We start from the raw sequence: 22,500 nt of genomic DNA on the forward strand, positions 1-22,500 counted from the left end.
GGAGACAACATGTGGCCCCTTCAGGCCCCTGATCTGATGTGATCTGAAGGGCCCGGTTCACTACCACACTACAGAAGGTTAACCTTTCACTACCACACTACAGAAGGTTAACCTTTCACTACCACACTACAGAAGGTGAACCTTTCACTACCACACTACAGAAGGTTAACCCTTTCACTACCACACTACAGAAGGTGAACCTTTCACTACCACACTACAGAAGGTTAACCCTTTCACTACCACACTACAGAAGGTGAACCTTTCACTACCACACTACAGAAGGTTAACCCTTTCACTACCACACTACAGAAGGTTAACCTTTCACTACCACACTACAGAAGGTTAACCTTTCACTACCACACTACAGAAGGTGAACCTTTCACTGCCACACTACAGAAGGTTAACCCTTTCACTACCACACTACAGAAGGTGAACCTTTCACTGCCACACTACAGAAGGTTAACCCTTTCACTACCACACTACAGAATGTTAACCCTTTCACTACCACACTACATAAGGTTAACCCTTTCACGACCACACTACATACGGTTAACCCTTTCACTGCCACACTACAGACGGTTAACCTTTCACTACCACACTATAGAAGGTTAACCCTTTCACTACCACACTACAGACGGTTAACCTTTCACTATCACACTACAGACGGTTAACCTTTCACTACCACACTACAGAAGGTTAACCTTTCACTACCACACTACAGAAGGTTAACCTTTCATTACCACACTACAGAAGGTTAACCCTTTCACTACCACACTACAGAAGGTTAACCTTTCACTGCCACACTACAGACGGTTAACCTTTCACTACCACACTACATAAGGTTAACCCTTTCACTACCACCACACTACAGAAGGTTAACCCTTTCACTAACACACTACAGAAGGTTAACCTTTCACTACCACCACACTACAGAAGGTTAACCATTTCACTAACACACTACAGAAGGTTAACCTTCCACTACCACACTACAGAAGGTCACCCCTTTCACTACCACACTACAGAAGGTTAACCTTCCACTACCACACTACAGAAGGTTAACCCTATCACTAACACACTACAGAAGGTTAACCTTTCACTACCACACTACAGGTTAACCCTTTCACTACCACACTACAGACGGTTAACCTTTCACTACCACACTACAGAAGGTTAACCTTCCACTACCACACTACAGAAGGTTAACCTTCCACTACCACACTACAGCAGGTTAACCCTTTCATTTCCACACTACAGAAGGTTAACCTTCCACTACCACACTACAGAAGGTTAACCATTTCACTACCACACTACAGAAGGTTAACCTTTCACTACCACACTACAGAAGGTTAACCCTTTCACTACCACACTACAGAAGGTTAACCCTTTCATTACCACACTACAGAAGGTTAACCTTTCACTACCACACTACAGAAGGTTAACCCTTTCACTACCACATGCCAAAGGGTTAACACTTGCACTACCACACTACAGAAGGTTAACCTTTCACTACCACACTACAGAAGGTTAACCCTTTCACTACCACATGACAAAGGATTAACCCTTTCACTAACACACTACAGAAGGTTAACCTTCCACTACCACACTACAGAAGGTCACCCCTTTCACTACCACACTACAGAAGGTTAACCTTCCACTACCACACTACAGAAGGTTAACCCTATCACTAACACACTACAGAAGGTTAACCTTTCACTACCACACTACAGGTTAACCCTTTCACTACCACACTACAGACGGTTAACCTTTCACTACCACACTACAGAAGGTTAACCTTCCACTACCACACTACAGAAGGTTAACCTTCCACTACCACACTACAGCAGGTTAACCCTTTAATTTCCACACTACAGAAGGTTAACCTTCCACTACCACACTACAGAAGGTTAACCATTTCACTACCACACTACAGAAGGTTAACCTTTCACTACCACACTACAGAAGGTTAACCCTTTCACTACCACACTACAGAAGGTTAACCCTTTCATTACCACACTACAGAAGGTTAACCTTTCACTACCACACTACAGAAGGTTAACCCTTTCACTACCACATGCCAAAGGGTTAACACTTGCACTACCACACTACAGAAGGTTAACCTTTCACTACCACACTACAGAAGGTTAACCCTTTCACTACCACATGACAAAGGATTAACCCTTTCACTACCACACTACAGAAGGTTAACCCTTTCACTACCACACTACAGACGCTTGTGGTAACCTTCTGTAGTGTGGTAGTGAAAGGGTTAACATTCCGTATTGTGGCAGTGAAAGGGTTAACCATTTGGTAGTGTGGTAGTGAAATGGTTAACATTCTGTATTGTCGCAGTGAAAGGGTTAACCCTTTGGTAGTGTGGCAGTGAAAGGGTTAACCTTCTGTATTGTCACAGTGAAATGGTTAACCCTTTGGTAGTGTGGCAGTGAAAGGGTTAACCTTATGTATCGTCTCAGTGAAAGGGTTAACCCTTTGGTGTGTGGTAGTGAAAGGGTTAAAGCCCCGATCCGTCATTTGTTGATGTTTGTGTTTTCAACCATCGAGGTGATCCACGTCTACATTCTTGAGGAGTTTGAACTGTAGGTGGGAAATATTCTAACTGGACCTTTATTAGATTAGATTAGACGATTAGATTCAAATGTATTGTCATCATGACTGCTTTTTTTTTGGTAAATGGCTGCTCTTTCATATAGCGCTTTTATCCAAAGCGCTTTACAATTTTGTTCCTCACATTTTACCCATTCATTCACACACCGACGGCGGGACGGCGGAGGCAACCATCCAAGGTGCCAACCTGCTCACCAGGAGCAATTAGGGGTTAAGTGTCTTGCTCAAGAACACATCGACACGCTGCCCGGGAGGAGCGGGAATCGAACCGGGAACCTCCGGATTGCCAGACGACTGTCATACAGCACAAGTACAGTACAACGAAAGGTTTGGTATCCAACCAGAGTGCAAATGTAACAGTAAAGTGCAGTAGTAATATACAATGTACAGGTGATTAAACTGGATATCAAATATATAACGTGTACTAGTGAGTAATATCATTTCTGATAAATGAACTCATAGTAAAACATGGTGTACATTGTATGTTTTTAGTAGAGACATGGTTAGACAATATCACTGGTGTAGCAACACTGATTGAGACCTGCCCTTCCAATTTTAAATTCTATCAATCAAACAGACAGAGTGGGAGGGGAGGCGGAATAGCAGCAATCATCTCCACTCAATTTGTGTGCAATAATATTGACCTGGGAACATTTGTATCATTTGAATACCTTGCTATTGTATTGAAAACAGAAATGCCAGTAATATGTGTGACATTGTATCGACCACCAAGTTACTCGCCACTCTTCATACAGGAATTTTCAGAACTCATATCGATCTGCATTACCAGGTAAGATAGAATCATTCTTAATGGAGATCTAAACATTCATATCAACAAAAAGGATGACCCCAGGGGTTGTGAGTTTCTGAACCTACTGGACAGTTTTGGACTGATGCAACATGTTCACGAGGCCACCCACCAACATGGCAACACTCTGGACCTACTAATAACAACAGGGCTAAACATTGAGAATGTATCAGTAAAACAAATTCCAATTTCTGACCATTATTGTGTGTTCTATGGTACAAGCCTAATATTACATAAGACCAGAAGCGAATTCCTAGTTCACAGAAGGCTTCTGGACGCTAGAGCTGAAGCAAAATTCTCTAGTATGATGAAATCCCCATCAACATGGACCCCCTGCAATTTGCATACCGCCCCAACAGGTCCACGGAGGACGCCATATCCCATGTGCTGCACACAGCAGCATCACACCTGGACAAGAGGCAGGGGAACTATGTGAGAATGCTATTCATCGACTACAGCTCGGCATTCAATACCATAGTCCCCTCCATACTCATAGCCAAGCTCAGGGACCTGGGCTTGGGCTATGACCTCTGCCAGTGGGTCTTGGACTTCCTGACTGGCAGACCCCAGGTGGTGAGAGCAGGCAACTGCACCTCCTCATCCATCACCCTCAACATAGGGGCCCCCCAGGGCTGTGTTCTGAGTCCCCTCCTCTACTCCCTGTACACACACGACTGTGTGGCTCAGCGGAGTAGCAATACAATCGTCAAATTTGCTGACGACACAGTGGTGGTGGGCCTGATCTCTGCCAACGACGAGAGGGCCTACCTGGAAGAGGTCAAGGTCCTGGCGGGATGGTGCCAGGAAAACAGCCTCTCCCTGAACGTCAGCAAAACAAAGGAGATGATTGTGGACTTCAGGAGGTCGGGGGTCAAGGACTACAGCCCCCTCAGCATCGACGGGGCACCGGTTGAGAGAGTCAACAGCTTTAAGTACCTCGGAGCCTACATATCCGAGGACTTGACATGGACCACACACATTGACAGTGTTGTGAAGAAGGCACGACAACGCCTCTACTTCCTCAGGCGCCTAAGGAAGTTCCAAGTCAGCCAGAAGATCCTTAAGAACTTCTACTCATGTACAATAGAGAGCATCTTGACCGGCAACATCACCTCCTGGTTTGGGAATAGCACTGCACAAGACCAAAGCAGACTACAAAGAGTGACACGTTCAGCCGAACGCACAATTGGAGGGGGGCTCCCCACCCTCCAGAACATTTACTACAAGCGTTGCAAGGGCAAGGCTAAGAGAATCATTAAAGACTCCAGTCACCCGAACAACTGCCTCTTTGAACTGCTGCGGTCAGGCAAGCGATACCGGAGTCTCAAGGCGAGCACAGAAAGACTCAGAAGAAGCTTCTATCCCCAGGCCATCAGGCTGCTAAACGAACAATGAATGAACACTACACAACAACAACCACCAAACGCACATAGCACACACATCCACACGCACACACTCACTTTAAACAAACACACTGTAGCACCCACTCCACACACTTTATAGCACACACCCACTTTAAACAAACACACTGTAGCACCCACTCCCCACACTTTATATTTATGGATGAAGGATTGCACTACAACTCGTACACCTTACTGTAAATTGTACCTAAAATTGTACAATCATCCCATTTCTGCTTTGCACTAGATAGTACTGTACATTAGTACACTGCATAGTATTGTGTATTGTATATTATATGGTAACTCAGAACATTGTACATATGTCTATACCGAACACTGTGACCTCATTTTTCTTCTTCTAAATTCATGCTATATTATGTTATTATGTTATTTGATACTATCTTGTCTAGCACAGTCTCTGGAGCGTAACAGTAAGAAGCATTTTGTATGAAAGTATTCTGTACTTCTGTATGACAACTATTAAAGAACTTGAACTTGAACTTGATCATATGACCAATGCAGTGAATCCTCCTTAAATCAGAAAGTGCAAAACTTCCACAGCACCTTGTCAACAGTGTTAGATACTGTTGCCCCTCTGAAGGTTAAAAAGGTAAAAACTGATAGAATCTCTCCATGGTTAAATAAAACCAATGTTAAAGATAATAAGAGAAAATGTAGGATAGCCGAGCGAAAATGGAGGAAATTCAAACTCACAGCTCACTTTAATTTATACAAAGACGCCATGGGCGCATACAATAAGGCAATACAACTTGCGAGAAAGGAATATTTTTCCAAAATGATCTCAGAAAATATGGGTAACTCCAGGGTACTTTTTTCCACCATCGACCGGCTGATTAACATACCACCCCCCCATATACCGCAGCAATCAGCCACAAAATGTGAAGAGTTCGCAGTTTTCTTTAATGGAAAAATATCATTGATTAGAGCAAGCATTACCGCTGATATAGATCTGGCTGTGAGTGAAAACCCACCTGAGATAACTATGGGGGAATTCACAATGCAAAATTTCACTTATCAAACTTCCGTCACATCAGAAACTCTCTGTCAACAAAAGCAGCAGCACTGTATTTTAATGCCATTATTATGTCACACTTAACATACTGTCTGACTAGCTGGACACAAGCCTCCTGTACAACATTACGATCTGTACAGGTAGTTTACCATCAGGCTGTGAAAGTTCTGGACAGGAAAACAAACAGCCACCACCATTGTTATAGCATAGCAAACCAGAACCTACTGAGCTGGGACAATCTTGTCAAATTAAAAGATGCCTGCCTTACCTATAAAATCCTACATGGCTTGGCTCCTCCCCCCCTCTGTACTTTCATAAAACAGAAAGCATCTGCTGATAGATATACCAGGTCTGTAGTCAGAGGGGACTGTGTAGTCCCAAACAGGAGGTCTGCTTTTAGTCAGACAGCCTTTTCCGTGAGAGCAGCCCACACCTGGAACAGTCTGCCAACACGGCTCAGGGAGTATCAAAGTTACATCTCATTTAAAACTAACTTAAAATCATGGTTGAGAGATGGTCAAGTGTGCGACCATTTTAACTGAGGGGTTGTATTTTAATGTATGTATTTTAGTGTATTGTAACCTATACTGATTCCTACTGTGTTTTAATTATTGTACTATGTTTTTTAACTGAGGGGTTGTATTTTAATGTATTTATTTGTATGTATTTTAGTGTATTGTAACCTATATTGATTCCTACTGTGTTTTAATTATTGTACTATGTTTTAATTATTGTTGTGCTCATGTCACCTGCCCCAGAGACTACAGTTGAAAATTAGCCAACTTGGCTAAACTGGCATATTTACAGTCAAATGTTCCTTAATATGCACTGTCTCTGTATTTTAAACCAATAAATACAAAATACAAAATACATGTATTACATTACCTGACCTCTGTAAGATTGTCTCTGAGTGTAATTCCGCCACCTCCTGCCTCGATCCTATACCAACAGCATTTCTCAAGCGGGTGTTCGATAGTGTCTCAAATCATGTCCTTGAAATCATAAATATGTCTCTTCAAACAGGCACTTTTCCAGATGCATTTAAAACGGCTGTAGTAAAACCACTACTAAAGAAAACAAACTTAGATGTAAACGAACTAAAAAGCTATAGGCCAATATCGAACCTTCCATTTATCAGCAAGATATTAGAAAAGATAGTCTCAGTACAAATAAACTCCTTTCTCAAAGATAATAACATCATGGAGGAATTACAATCAGGTTTCAGAACAAATCACAGCACTGAAACTGCCCTTACCAAAATAGTTAGCGACCTCAGACTAAACTCCGATGCTGGCAAAGTCTCAATTCTTGTCCTATTGGACCTTAGTGCAGCGTTCGATACGATTGACCATAATATCTTGATCAGTCGTCTTGAAAGACTGGTTGGCTTTTCCGATCATGTACTAAATTGGCTCATAACATACATTAAGGGGAGAAGGTTCTATGTTAAGCTTGGAGACAATGTATCCGAGGAACATGACAGCAATTTTGGAGTCGCACAAGGAAGCTGCCTTGGTCCATTACTCTTCTCACTATATATGCTGCCCCTCTGGGACATCATTCGAGACCACAATGTATGCTTCCATAGTTATGCTGATGATACACAACTATATATCTCCGCAGAACCAAATAACACTACAGCCATACAGTCCATTACAAATTGTCTGTTAGCAATAAACAAGTGGATGAACAATAACTTCCTAAAATTAAACGAAAGCAAGACCGAAATCCTATTGATCGGCCCAAAAGCGAAAAGGGAAGTGCTGTGTAAAAACCTGGGGAGTCTGTCATCCTATGTAAAGACTGAGGTTACAAGCCTAGGTGTCATCTTGGACTCAGACCTGACCTTTAAGTCTCATATAAATAAGGCCATGAAAACGTCATTCTTCCACCTAAGAAACATAGCGAAAGTAAGACCTTTCGTAAATAAAAAGGATGCAGAGAAACTTATTCATGCTTTTGTATCAAGTCGGCTTGACTATTGTAATGCACTGTTCACTGGTCTTCCCAAAGCAACCATTGGGAAGCTTCAGCTTATCCAAAACTCTGCAGCTCGATTACTAACTCATACAAGGAGAAGAGAACATATCACTCCAGTCCTGGCCACTCTGCACTGGCTTCCAATAACTCATAGAATTGATTTTAAGGTCCTTTTCCTAATGTGGTAAATTCCCACAGACTTTCTACAATAATTTGAGGTTATTGTAGCACAACACAATGAGATTGACTATCTGGAAGGAGGAGGAAAGATTCATACTGATAGAATCGTTGGTCTCCTCATCTGACTTAGCAGATGAGGAATAAAACGTGTAAGCCAGACAAACCAGAACTGTATTTCATCTCAACTGATTTATTTGAGTCAGGGCCAAGGGTGAATAAAAGGTTGACTTTTACATACAAAAGATGATCAGAAAACATTAACAGCTGTCTGTTGTACAGAAATATCACAATCAGGTTTACATCTCCAACCTCAATAATGTACATGAAACAGTCGATAACATAATCTGAACATACATTGACCATGCTGCACACATTTATACATGAGTAAATCTGGTTTCAGATATTAAGGATTTACACTAAACTTTAAACAACAAATGGTGTTTTCCCATGATTTTACTCACATAAAATGCAAACAGCACAGCAGTTCAGTCTCTCTGGTGGTGAAGCGGTGGAGGAGCCCCCAGACCCCCTTGGTTGGGTCCGGCCTGAGAGCTCCCGAATTATCATTTAGGGCCCTCCTATATACTATAATTTCTAGCCAATAATACATATGGCTGGTCCAATCCAGCGTCTTCTTGTGGGGGTTGATCTCTTGTGGGGGGTGTCCTTGTGGGCGCTGGCAGCCCCCCCCCCCTGGGGTTGTGGCGACGTTGATGGGACAGAGACAGAAGGGGCCCATCGGTGGCCCACGTCCGTGTGATCTTTTGCTGAGATGAAGGGGCCTGGCTTGTCTCACGAGGGGGGGTGTGACATGATCGCTTTGACCCTTTGGGCCTTATTTACCATACAGTACTAATCTGATCACCTAGTGGGGGTGACCTTTGTCTATTCAACTATCCCTGCCACTACTTCTGCTAAACAGTATACAAGGCTGTTTATGAAATTCAACTCAATATTACCACATTCCCCGTTTTGACGATTCTTATCGTCACATATGATATATTGACTTGATTTTCTATACATACTAGCCATAAAATTTAACATAATTACAAAAATCATAAATTTTGAATTTTTCACAATTTTTCTTCTCAATTTGTTCCATTCTTCTTTGGTACATCTCATCAATTTTTGCCTTCTTGTCTTCTTCTTTTCTTTCCCACATTTCCCCTGACTATGGCCCCCTCCCGGGGAATCCAAATGACCCATTCATCCAGAACCCCAATTAACCTACTCTGCCTTAAATGAAACAGTGTTTACCACTCTTTCATCAGGCCTCGTTCCTCTGGGCTCACAGCCAGAGGCCTATTTGTTGAAAACAATTAAAACAATTTAATCTAAACATTACACATTTAAAGTAAAACACAATTTTTTAAAATTATGGTATCCGTTTACATGATCTGGGGAGACACAGAGATTATTCTTCATTCTTTCATACATTTTGCTTCTCCTCTCCTGTTAATTCCTTTTCCAAGTCAGCCCAATCACATTTTGCATAATCAACTCAGTTGGTCTTCTCACCTCTCCCCCCTTTTATGAACATCCCTATGGACATAACACCCATGGACATAACAATACCTACCACCTCAGCGCACAGTCGACAGGGAGGGAGGAGCATCACGCAAGGAAATTTTTTTTTTTTCATCATGTCGGCCATAACCTACACCTTACTTTCTACTCTACCTATGTGTATGTGTTTAGTTTAGTACTCTTGCGTTGTGTCATAATCTATACCAGTTGTTACCGTTCAGTCACCTCCCGTCCAACATACCAATCAATCACACAGAGGCCCTTGTTCAATGCTTTGGTTGCACAGTCTCCGACCGTTTTCGCCCCCCCCCCCCTCCACCCCATGTCGGCCAGCCTCAGCTGAAGCCAACGTTTGTAGGCCTGGACCTCGTCATATTCTGTCCCATGACTGTATTTCCACGGATCTACAGACGAACGACTCTGTCAGTCTGGAGGTTTGTCTCAAACCCCCGGCCTTTGTATCCGGGGCTATACTGAAGGAGGGGTAGCGTCCCAAGCGACCTCTCTTCATAATCCAACAATCTCCCACAGGAACTGACTGAACGGGTTCACACCATCGTGTCATAATCTAATGAAATGTATTCCTACACATTTTCCCCATGATCCCTCCACTTGTGATGGTCCATCCTCCCCCCCGACTGAACTGCAAGGGAACAAGAACACAAAACAAATTTTCTTTACACAATACGTCAAATATTTCTCAAGAGAAACCAAATGTTTAACCATTATGCAAACGTAATGGGACCACTTAACTGCCATCGATCTGTCCCAATGCATCTCACGCTCCAACAGTCCTCTCACCAGACCATGACAGAGAAACAACAAACAAAAGGCAAATAATCAAAAAAACATTCCAACAGATGTGAAAGCAAATCAAATGAAAATAACCAGCTCCAACCGCAGACCACCTTAATGGTTATTTAGAAAGAAAAGAAAAGAAATCTAAACGCTAAATTCAAAGATTAAAAAATAGAAAAGAACTCTAAAAATCTAATCCAATTCCTCATCCAATTGATTACATAAACACAGATATATCAGACTTAAACCCATTTTGTTATTCTTAAGACCAGTTTCACCTTAAGTGAAAGCTAAGTTGCGTGTGTGCATGCATGTGTGACCAAATTGTGTGAATGTGTGTCTGTGTGTGTCTGTGTGTGTGTGTGTGTGTGTGTGTGTGCGTGTCCGTGTGTGTGTGTCTGTGTGTGTGTGTGTGTGTGTGTGTGTAAATGTGAATGGGTGTGTGTGTGTGTGCCTGTGTGTGAATGGGTAGACAAAGCCTCCTTGCCCCCATCCCCCGCTCAATCATTCACTGAAATCAAAAGGACATCTCAATCTCACACATACATACAAAAATTAAATTTAAATAAAAAATACCATCTGTACCAGCTCAACCAAAATTACGAGCTCCAGTAATCATTCATATTATAAACATATATCTCTCTCATACACTCGTTAATCAACCACAGACCGACAACGGGTTAGTTCCCCTGCGCTCATCTCTTCTACTCTCTCATCAGGCTACACTCATCCCTAGCTAATACAATTCACACTTAATTTCTACACTCCTACCTACTGCCAGAGAGAGTCTAGGAACTCTCCCTCAACGACAGAACCTCAAAGCATTCCTAGCACCTTGAGAGTCTACCGCTATTCTCCCTAACCAAAAAGCTAGCCCTCCAATAGTCATAATCCCATTGAACGACTACCTCCCTGATTGTCTCACTCACTGACCCAGCTGTGTTCTGTATTAGCACGCTTCCTGTCTCAACATTTCCCCCGTCATAAAAATAACTGCCAACTGTTCTCTCACTCTACAACTGTCTCCTGCATCTTCACCTCTGACCCTCTCCTGCTGCATCTAATCTCACTCCATCCTGTCATAAAAGAACAAACAGCCATTGTAAACAACAGCTGTATGCACGACCCCCCTTGGGCCCTCCTGTAAACACCGAAAAGGGTAACACTCACACATTTCATCCCCCAGGGGCAGCTGTCCCCTAGAGTCTAAAAGTAGTACACCATCATACAGTCATCAAAATAGCATATAAACCAAACCCCTTGTCACTAAATTATCCCACTGTGACCCAAGGATTTTGCAATCAATTTCTAATATAAACCATCAGCTTATGTAAATCAATGGCATTAAAGATATAACATTCTAACAGTATTTCAACATAGCAATGAAAAGAAAATATACCCCAACAAGCCTACATCACTAAATTATCATCCTCATGATCTAAAGACTTGCAGCAAACATTAATCTAAACATTATCCTATTTAAATCAATGGCCTTAAAGCTATAACAAGTATCAATATCTGACATTTCAACATCAATGCATTCTATACAAGCACCTTAATTCAAGCTACATAAAACAAAACATCATTATTCCAAGCATACAATTGTACATGTTACACAAATTTAAAAAACTGGAAATGTCCATCAACTCTAATTATTATATATGTAGGCATCATTCATTTCAGCATAACATTTATAGTGGTTAGTCCTAAATGCTCCTTTCTTCATACACGTGTGATAAATTGATTTTACTGCAAGCATTGTGTAACTCTAGTGTAGAGCCATTTTCCAAATTCAGCCTATAGCTACTCTCAAACTACCGTTTATCTGTGTATCATGTATGCAATAAAAGTTATGATGTATTTTAACACGGGTGACTGAATTTGCAAATCTGGTATGTCATAAATGTACTGACTATCTGATGAATTGAAACTGGGGGACCCTGATGTAAACAAGACAAAAGTCTTCCTTTGGTCTGCATCCCCTTAACCATTGTGTGTATTGAGCTGTACTTATTTTTAATCAATCTCTACTCTTTCCCCCCTGGATAAAAATATATCCCTGTGCATCAAAGACAATACTACAATCTACCCAGTATAGCCGGATTGTGAACCCCAGATTTATCATAGGCAATGTATCCATTACTTCATTTCTCCTCAATAGGCTCACTGTATTGTTTGCAGCCTAAGTAAACCTTCTCCCCTAACCTAACCACCATACATGTTACATCTCTTCCCCCGCTTACACAAAAATACAATGCACAATATACAAATATAACCATATTACATAATGCAGAATATTCTCTTACCCGTTATTCCTGTCCCCCGAGCGAACTATCACGAATGCACCAGACCCAATCCACGTTGTACCGCGCATGCGCAGTTGCAACCGAAGCGGCTGTTATAACGTCGCTTACGACAACCAAATTCTGCCACGACATTCATAAATCTGCCACGATATTCATAATCTGCCACGACATTTATCACGTTATCTACCACGTTATCTACCCCTTCCCCAACATCATTCTCAAAACTCGAAACGTAACATATGCCGCCCCCAAACGCCACAAAACAACGGCATGCAAGCTAACTAGCTTTAGCCAGCTCTAATGCGACGTTCAAGGCCCTCACGGGAGCCGTGCCTTTCAAGATCCGTTCATCCACGCAATTCGCTCAGTACCATCCAAAGCATAAACAATTCACACAAGCTTAAAATAGCCAACCACTCTAACAGAAAATAATTTTTAAAACAAATACACCAACCAACGCCGCACACATAGTTCAACACGAATCCTTTCTCCTACCTTCTCCGCCTCACTTCATAGCACCGCGAACGTTACATACTCTCCACAACACTATGACGTCACCAAGCAGCGAATCCCTAATATCATATTATACCATCGTTACTGCATCAATAATAACCCTCAAAACGGCCACAATTTCTCCACCCTGCGTCTCAACCGCCTCTTACTTGTAATCGCCGCCACAGTGTTTAATCAATTCTCTCATAACGCCACCGTAACGTCCCCAGCTTCACCGCGGACTTTTCCACAGAGCTAAGCTAGCTAGCCCCAGCCAACAGTAGGACTCGCCTCCAACATATGTCCGTTGGTCATCAAAATATCATAACAAAATAACACTAAGCTCCTACGTTTCGCCAATCATTCATAACCATAGCCATAGCCCCCCCATACAATTCCTAACCATAGCCATAGTCCCCATACAACCATTAAGTACTTTATCAGTCATTTCGACCGAATTGTTTTTGTATCACAGCGAACGTAATTGATTAACAGGCCGGTTTCGCTCAAGATTAAAAAGGATACTATGCCTAAGGACGGCAAATATATCTACATTTAATTTGTGCTATAATTCTACCATAGAACGTACAACGCACCCTGAACACGCCGGCACCCTACACTTCCATTAATTACTACGTTTTAATCCTGCAATCGCACAGACCCCTGCGCTGATCATGCCAGGGTCTAACAATCTTTCACCATACTTGACTTGCATGTTCTGAAATAGTAACAGAGCCCTTAGCCCGACGCATTTATGCCCATACTGACCCACTCACGGTCCCCGTCCCGCCTATTCTGTGGCTACAAGCAGGGTCACAATGTACATTGGACACAGCTCTCCTTCCATTTCAGAACAACCAAATCTCCCCAACTTACCCGCGCCCTCTTCCTGAGAATAATTTTAGGGCAATTACATACTCAGAACGCGCCCCTGTCGTACACAACAGAATAACCGTGCTTCCTAGCAAGAAAAGCCTTTTACCTGCCGTCATGCGACGCCACCCCCGTTATAACATGACCAGATATCCTGTGCGGCACCAATACGCAATCACATTACTATAACATGAGGCCTCGTAATTACTCCAACTTCCCCGTACAGTTCATAAAGTATATTCCATACGCGTTAACCAACCCAACCCCCGTGGCCCGCTGGGCCGAGACCGGCCTCCTGTGTCTGAATGAACATACAAACACAAAAAGCCCACGTTTGCATGTTCACTGCACAACAAGCGCGATCGTCATACCTCCGGACATCCTAACCTAAGACACCGCACCCCCCAACCCTGCATGCAGAAGCCATATTCACCGTGGGCCCCAAACAGTGGCGTACACAACCAACCTTCACCCCGTCCCTCTCTCTCCTCCATTCAGACAACAAGCCCATCGATAATCACTCCAAACGCAGCAACACCCCAGCTCTTTGCCCCGTGTCCCCAACACACAGCAAGGCCCAGATATGATACATATGACAAGACCCTACCGCACCTTTTCAGGGGGAGACACAAAGGGTAGGGAAGAACGGCACCATTTCTGTGGTAAATTCCCACAGACTTTCTACAATAATTTGAGGTTATTGTAGCACAACACAATGAGATTGACTATCTGGAAGGAGGAGGAAAGATTCATACTGATAGAATCGTTGGTCTCCTCATCTGACTTAGCAGATGAGGAATAAAACGTGTAAGCCAGACAAACCAGAACTGTATTTCATCTCAACTGATTTATTTTGAGTCAGGGCCAAGGGTGAATAAAAGGTTGACTTTTACATACAAAAGATGATCAGAAAACATTAACAGCTGTCTGTTGTACAGAAATATCACAATCAGGTTTACATCTCCAACCTCAATAATGTACATGAAACAGTCGATAACATAATCTGAACATACATTGACCATGCTGCACACATTTATACATGAGTAAATCTGGTTTCAGATATTAAGGATTTACACTAAACTTTAAACAACAAATGGTGTTTTCCCATGATTTTACTCACATAAAATGCAAACAGCACAGCAGTTCAGTCTCTCTGGTGGTGAAGCGGTGGAGGAGCCCCCAGACCCCCTTGGTTGGGTCCGGCCTGAGAGCTCCCGAATTATCATTTAGGGCCCTCCTATATACTATAATTTCTAGCCAATAATACATATGGCTGGTCCAATCCAGCGTCTTCTTGTGGGGGTTGATCTCTTGTGGGGGGTGTCCTTGTGGGCGCTGGCAGCCCCCCCCCCCTGGGGTTGTGGCGACGTTGATGGGACAGAGACAGAAGGGGCCCATCGGTGGCCCACGTCCGTGTGATCTTTTGCTGAGATGAAGGGGCCTGGCTTGTCTCACGAGGGGGGGTGTGACATGATCGCTTTGACCCTTTGGGCCTTATTTACCATACAGTACTAATCTGATCACCTAGTGGGGGTGACCTTTGTCTATTCAACTATCCCTGCCACTACTTCTGCTAAACAGTATACAAGGCTGTTTATGAAATTCAACTCAATATTACCACACTAACATATAAAGCTCTTGGCCAGTGGGGGGCGGAGCTGAGCGATCATGGAGTAGACGTGTTTTCACATGAGCTCCCTTCTACCGTGCTGAATATACGTTTCTCCCCATTAGTCTTTATTTTATTTTTATTTGTTTTTTATCTGTTTGCTAGGTCGTCGTGTTTAGTATACATTCATCAACTTTTTTCGACTTTCTACGATGGCGGGGGTGGAAACCAGAGCCATGAAAGAATTAGGCACGACACCGACACCGCCGAGCATGGCCGTACCGTCTCCCGCTGTCGGGGAGTTAAGCGAAGCTGTGCTCTTGGTCATGACCAAGCTACACGCAGACTCTGAGACACGCATCGCTGAAGCACAGAAGAAAGTACACGCAGACTCTGAGGCACGCATCGCTGAAGCACAGAAGAAAGTGTTGGCGGATTTCTGTATCAGCCTCCGTCGTGAGATATCAGAAGAAATACGGCTGGCGGTAGTCCCGCTGACAGACAAGATGGAGACGATCCACGCTGCCTCATCGGCTAATGCTAACGAACTAGCCATGCTAACGACGGAGGTATCATCACAGTGTGAGAAGATGGCGGGTCTTGAATCCGCCCTGCTGGCTAGGCAGGCTGAAGTCAACAAACTACAGTCGGCGATGGAGGAGATGCAGTCCCGGGATAGACGCCACAACGTCAGGATTGTTGGAGTACCGGAGACCAGCGGTGAAGGCCGTCTCTCTGAGACCATGCCCGAACTGCTACAGAAGATACTAGGGACGGACGTCCTCCCCTCGCCTCCTATCTGTGAGTCGGCCTACAGAGCGGGCAGGTTTTCTCCCGGCGTGAACAAAGAACCGAGGCCCATCATAGTCAAGCTGAACAGACTCCAACAGAGAGAAATCATCATGCGGTCGGCTCGTACCAGAAGGGGTACTCTGAGGCTTGGCGATCACAAAGTGGCCATTTTCGAGGACTTTACACCGGAGGTTCAAGCTCAGAGAGCCGAGTACAAGGTGGTCCTGACTAAGCTATGGAGACTAGGCCTGAGGCCCACGTTATTCGCTCCCGCGAAACTATCTGTGTTGGAGAAGGTCGGTGGTCAGCGTTTGTTTTGGTCGTTGGCTAAAGCGAAGGAATATCTCGCGAAGACACCCGAGTCTGTTGCTTGATATCTATGGAGGGTGAGTGACTTGGCGGTTTGGGCCTATATACATTGATTAGGTCGACTATTCACAAACACTTGCTGTCATGCCCAGACATGCTAACTGTCCTCTGCCCATCCAACTAGCGGGGCTTCCCAATGACTTCTGTTACTTGCTAAAGCTGACCTCATGGTCGTACTTGTGTATCGCCTCTTTGGAAGCTAACGAGCTAGCTGAACAATGTACATAGTAGGCTAACGTGCTATCCGGATTCGTCACTAGCTTACGCGCTAGCCTCGGGCTAGCCAGCGGGCTTCGACTATGGTCTGCGCTGAGACATTCGTTAATGGTTACGTATTTTGGTTGCTGTTGCTGTTCAAAGGGACATTGGTTTGCACAGTTCAAGAGTGACCGAGTCCCTAACTAACTTCTGGTATGCTTTTTATTTTTATATCCAGGTTGTTTTGAGCTTTGGTGATCCAAAGTAGATGCCAAGGTCGGTTGAATATGCATAAACAATATTTGATAACAGGTTGGGTCGGGTATGGCTTGCACTTAATGGCTATATGGTTATATGGCTTGCACTCTAGCCATTACCCTCTCTTCCTTTCTTTTTTCCTTCCTATTGTCGCTGTTTTTATGTCATCTATATGCGCGATTTAAATGTGATCCGGTTCTACCTTGGACTAACTGCTGACTCGCCTTAATTTTGTTTTGAATTTTCCGTGAGGCACTTATGCTATAACGTTGATACATTAATATGCAGACTCCAAGGTAGATGGTTACAGGTTGATGCTGAGTAATTATATAATAATTAGTGTCGCTGTTTTAAGGGCAATTGAATGAGCAATTAACCTGTGACCCGAACCTGCCTTAGACTATCGGCTGGGATGCTTTAATTTAATTTTGTATTGAATTTTCCTATATGTTTTAATGGCATTTGAATGAGCAATTTAACTGTGATCCGATCCTACCTTGGACTAACTGCTAATCTGCCTTAAATGTGTTTTGAATTTTCCGTGATCCACTTATGCTATAACGTTGCGACATTAATATGCAGACTCCAAGGTAGTTGGTTACAGGGTTGATGCTGAGTAATTATATAATAATTAGTGTCGCTGTTTTAAGGGCATTTGAATGAGCAATTTAACTGTGATTCGATCCTACCTTGGACTAACTGCTCCGACCGATATCTTTATTGAAACAAGGTATGATGACAGGTGGTGTCAGGTGTTGCCTATTACCATCCCCGGATTGATTAATGAATGATTGTGTTTAATTCTATTCTTACATGGGTTGGGTCATTTCAGCCGTTGTGCCTGATCAGAGGGACGGCTAAAGGGGTGCACTTTGACCATAACCTTTTTTTTTTCCCTTCCCCCTTTTTTTTTGTCATTGTCTAATTGACACTGTTCACACAATTTTGCACAATTAACCTGTGACCCGAACCTGCCTTAGACTATCGGCTGGGATGCTTTAATTTAATTTTGTATTGAATTTTCCTATACCTTTTTGGGCTATAACAATGTGATGTTGAAGCGCAGATTCGGAAATAGAGGGCTGCAGGTTGATGCGGAGTTATTATTTAATAATGGCTATTTTTACCATTATGGTTGTCTCATGTTGGGGCCAGGGCTCAGGTGGTTTTCGACCGATATCTTTATTGAATTTTATTTTATTATTATTTGTGTTTATTGGACTAGTGGGGGTTTACTCAGGGGTTTATCTAGAGGGGGGTGGGAGTGGGAAGCGTCTTATTGATCCATGTCTCTAGTGGGAAGTGATAGGAAGATGACCATCCTCAGTGGATGGGGCATAGGGTGGGGATTGGAGAGTGGGTATAGAGGAACTTATAGTAGGACGGGTGGGTTAGGGTTTAGAGTAGAAGGAGGGGGGGCTGTAGCTGGGGTGGTATTTTTATGTGTTCTATGTACTGTTGTCTTATATATGTGTAAGTGTTCCTCCTCTGAACTCCTGGGATTGACCGTCCGGGCCCGCCGGGATCGGCACCTCTGTACTCAGCCTGGCTGCACGGGTATGTTCTCTACGCACTTATACAAGCTCGACCATGGCTAAATTGAATATTTTAATTTGGAACGCAGGAGGGCTTAACGCCCCACACAAGCGTGCCAGTGTCCTTTGGCTATTGAAGAGGAGAAATATTGACCTTGCTCTCCTTAGTGAGACGCATTTAATGGTAGGTGACGTGTCAAGACTGGCAAATCGGCAATATCACGTTATCTCCGCATCCTCAGCCGATGATAAGACGAAAGGAGTAGTCATAGTTACAAGACGTAACCTTGATATCAAAATCTTGGATGTATGGTCGGACACGGAGGGAAGGATTACTATAGCAAAAGTTGAATTCTTGCATAGGAAGATGGCTATAATAGCATTGTATGCTCCTAACACATTTGATTCAGCGTTCTATAATACAATCACGAAGAATATGTTGGAACTTAATGGATACGCTCTCATTGTGGGTGGCGATTTTAATGCGTGCTGGGATGCGGAGATGGATAGGTCTGGGCCCTCTGAAACGAGCGACCAGAAACGGGCCTCCAAGGCCCTCAGGATGTGGGCCAAAGACACGGGGCTCTCAGACCTCTGGCGCTTATGCAACCCCACCCTCAGAGATTACTCTCACCTGTCAGCCAGACACAAAAGCTTCTCTCGAATTGACTATGCATTCGCGTCCCCTAATATGTTTGATAGTTTCGATGTCTCATTGGTTCCCTTGGCTCTCTCAGACCACAAGGGGATTTTCCTTACGGCAACCTTTGGCAGGCTCTCCGCAAGAGCTCCCAGATGGCGTTTTAATTCGACCTTGCTAAAGAACGATGACTTCTGTTCTGAGTTCAGGAGTAAACTAGCAGAATTTTTGCAGATCAACGTTGGCACAGTAGAAGACCCTAGGGTCCTGTGGAACGCATTGAAAGGATTCATCAGGGGTCATGTCACACTATTTGCCTCCAATTTGCGAAAATCCCGGTCAAAAAAGCTAGAAGGACTGGAATCATTATATGCGGACCTATACGCATCCTTGCAAACTGACTATAATGAACGACTAAACACACAACGTAAGATAGTCAAAAAAGAAATAAACTCCATACTTAAACAACAGTCTGAGTTTTTGATACATAGGACAAGACAAAATTACTATTTTCACGGCTCCAGACCTAGCCATCTATTGGCAATGAAAATACGCTCAAATGATCATTTCTCAGATATCCCCTCGATTAGGACGAGCCAGGGTGCAGTCACTACTGATTCGAAAAAGATCAATGACACTTTTAAAGAGTTTTACTCACAGTTATATAGCTCAGAGGGTAATCTGGATGACTCTAGATTTGAATCGTTCATTGGCGGGCTTGAGATACCCCACATTTCTGAGGAAGAGGCCAAGGAACTGGGGAGACCGATTACTCTCGTAGAATTGAGGGAGACTATTGTTGAAATGCAGAGGGGTAAGGCGCCAGGCTGGGATGGTATTCCACCCGAAGTGTATTTAGCTTTATGGGACCAACTGGGTCCATTGATGCTCGATATGATCAATTACGCTATCGAACAAGGGGAGTTCTCAAGAGATGTCAATATGGCGTTGATTTCTTTACTTCTCAAAAAGGACAAAGATCCCAATGATTGTGGTAGCTATAGACCCTTGAGTCTTCTCGGGGCCGATTTAAAGGTGTTTGCCAAGGTGCTGGCCCGTCGCCTGCAGAGATTTATGTCTGTATTGGTACACTGCGATCAAACTGGTTTTATCCCGGGGCGTCTGGCTGCAGATAATCTTAGGAGGCTGTTGCATGTAATCGATAACAGTAAAGACAATACAACTCCATCCACAGTTCTGTCTTTGGATGCCATGAAGGCGTTTGACAGACTTGAGTGGTCATACCTGTGGAAGGTACTTGAGGTCATGGGTCTTGGAAAGAGTTTTATTCATATGATTAAAGTCCTGTATGCCTCGCCGTCTGCGATGATACTGACAGGCAAAAACTGTTCCACACTCTTTCCAGTCTCCAGATCTTCTAGACAGGGTTGCCCTCTGAGCCCGGGACTGTTCGCGCTTTCCCTCGAACCTTTGGCCCAATTTATTAGGCAATCGGAGGACATCGTCCCCATAATGGTCAACAACACTCCACACAAAATTGCTCTCTATGCGGATGACCTGCTGATTTTCATGGACGACCCCTCCCGGTCGGCCACAAAATTATTGAGGATAATCGACGACTTTGGTAAATTGTCAGGTTTTAAGATTAACTGGAACAAATCAGCCTGCCTACCTCTTAATGAACTGGCCAAGGCGGTACGACTACCAGCTGATATCCCCATAGTAGAACATTTTAAATACCTGGGCATAGAGATATTCCCCACGCTGAACCAAACTACTAAGTACAACTTCACGGGTACTTATGATAAAATACGCCAGGATCTAGACAGGTGGTCGTCCCTTCCTAACTCCTTACAAGCCCGGGCTTCCATAATCAAAATGAACATCCTGCCTAGGATACATTTTATTAGCTCAATGCTCCCCCTGCCCCCTCCAATAGACCACTGGCGCAAGGTACAATCGATGGTATCTAAGTTTGTCTGGAATAACAAACGCCCGAGAATCAAAAGGGCTACTACTCAACGTAGGAAACAAGATGGGGGCCTCGCAATCCCTGATTTTAAACTTTATTTCTGGTCCTTTTCACTGAGACCTCTGATGTGCTGGCTAGACCCTGTAGAGGCTGTATCGTGGCGCTCCTTAGAAGCGGCGGCGGTGTCTCCGCTAAGATTGCAGGATGTAGTGTACTCCACTGTCTCTATTGCGAAATGCCGGCTGAGGTATGGACCGATCATAACTCACGTGATCCAAACGTGGCGTAATGTACAGAGGTCGTGTGGGGTTAAATGCCCTTGGCACCTGGACTCTCCAATTTTTAATAACCAGCAATTACTTGTTGGACACAAGCCGGTTAATATTCCTCAATGGCAAAGGAGGGGAGTGCATACTCTGGAGGATATTTATGATAAGAACGGCCTCCGTGCGTTTCAGGACTTAAGAGAATTTTATGATCTTCCCGGCGAGTCCTTCTTTCTTTACCTTCAACTAAGGTCAGCACTGAGGGCGCATGGCGTACCGTGGGCTCAAGCCTTGCACCCACACCCCTTCCTCAGGCTCATAGTGGACAGGACGACATCCAGAGGGTTTGTCTCCGACTTTTATACGCTCTTAATTCAATCCACGTATAAAAATTTATCATTGGATACAATCTGGCGTGTGGATATCCCGGAGTTGGACCCCGAGTTTGACTGGGATGATGTTTGGGCAAATGTGGCATTATCTTCCCGCAACCCCAATCACCAGCAAATTAATTTTAATTATATTCATAGGACCTATCTTACACCTAGGAAGCTATTTGCTATGGGACTGATAACCGACTCTCGGTGCACTTTGTGCTCTCAAAAGGCCACTGGCACTTATATGCATATGTATTGGGATTGCCCACCAGTGGCCCGCTTCTGGAGGTCAATAACGGACAAACTTTCAGATCTGTGTGGCTTAACTATCCCATTCACAGCTGTTACGCTACTCCTGAACGATATAACGACACTACCCGCGTCCGTACAACTGAAAAGGGTTGTCCTGGCGGGCGTCACAGCAGCGAAGAAGCTAATAGCAATGAGATGGAAGGAGCCTGAGAAGCTTACAATGATTAACTGGTCCCTAACTCTATTGGATGT

Source organism: Notolepis coatsorum (assembly GCF_963971535.1).
Source record: "Notolepis coatsorum genome assembly, chromosome: 12".
NCBI classification, from domain to species: Eukaryota; Metazoa; Chordata; class Actinopteri; order Aulopiformes; family Paralepididae; genus Notolepis; species Notolepis coatsorum.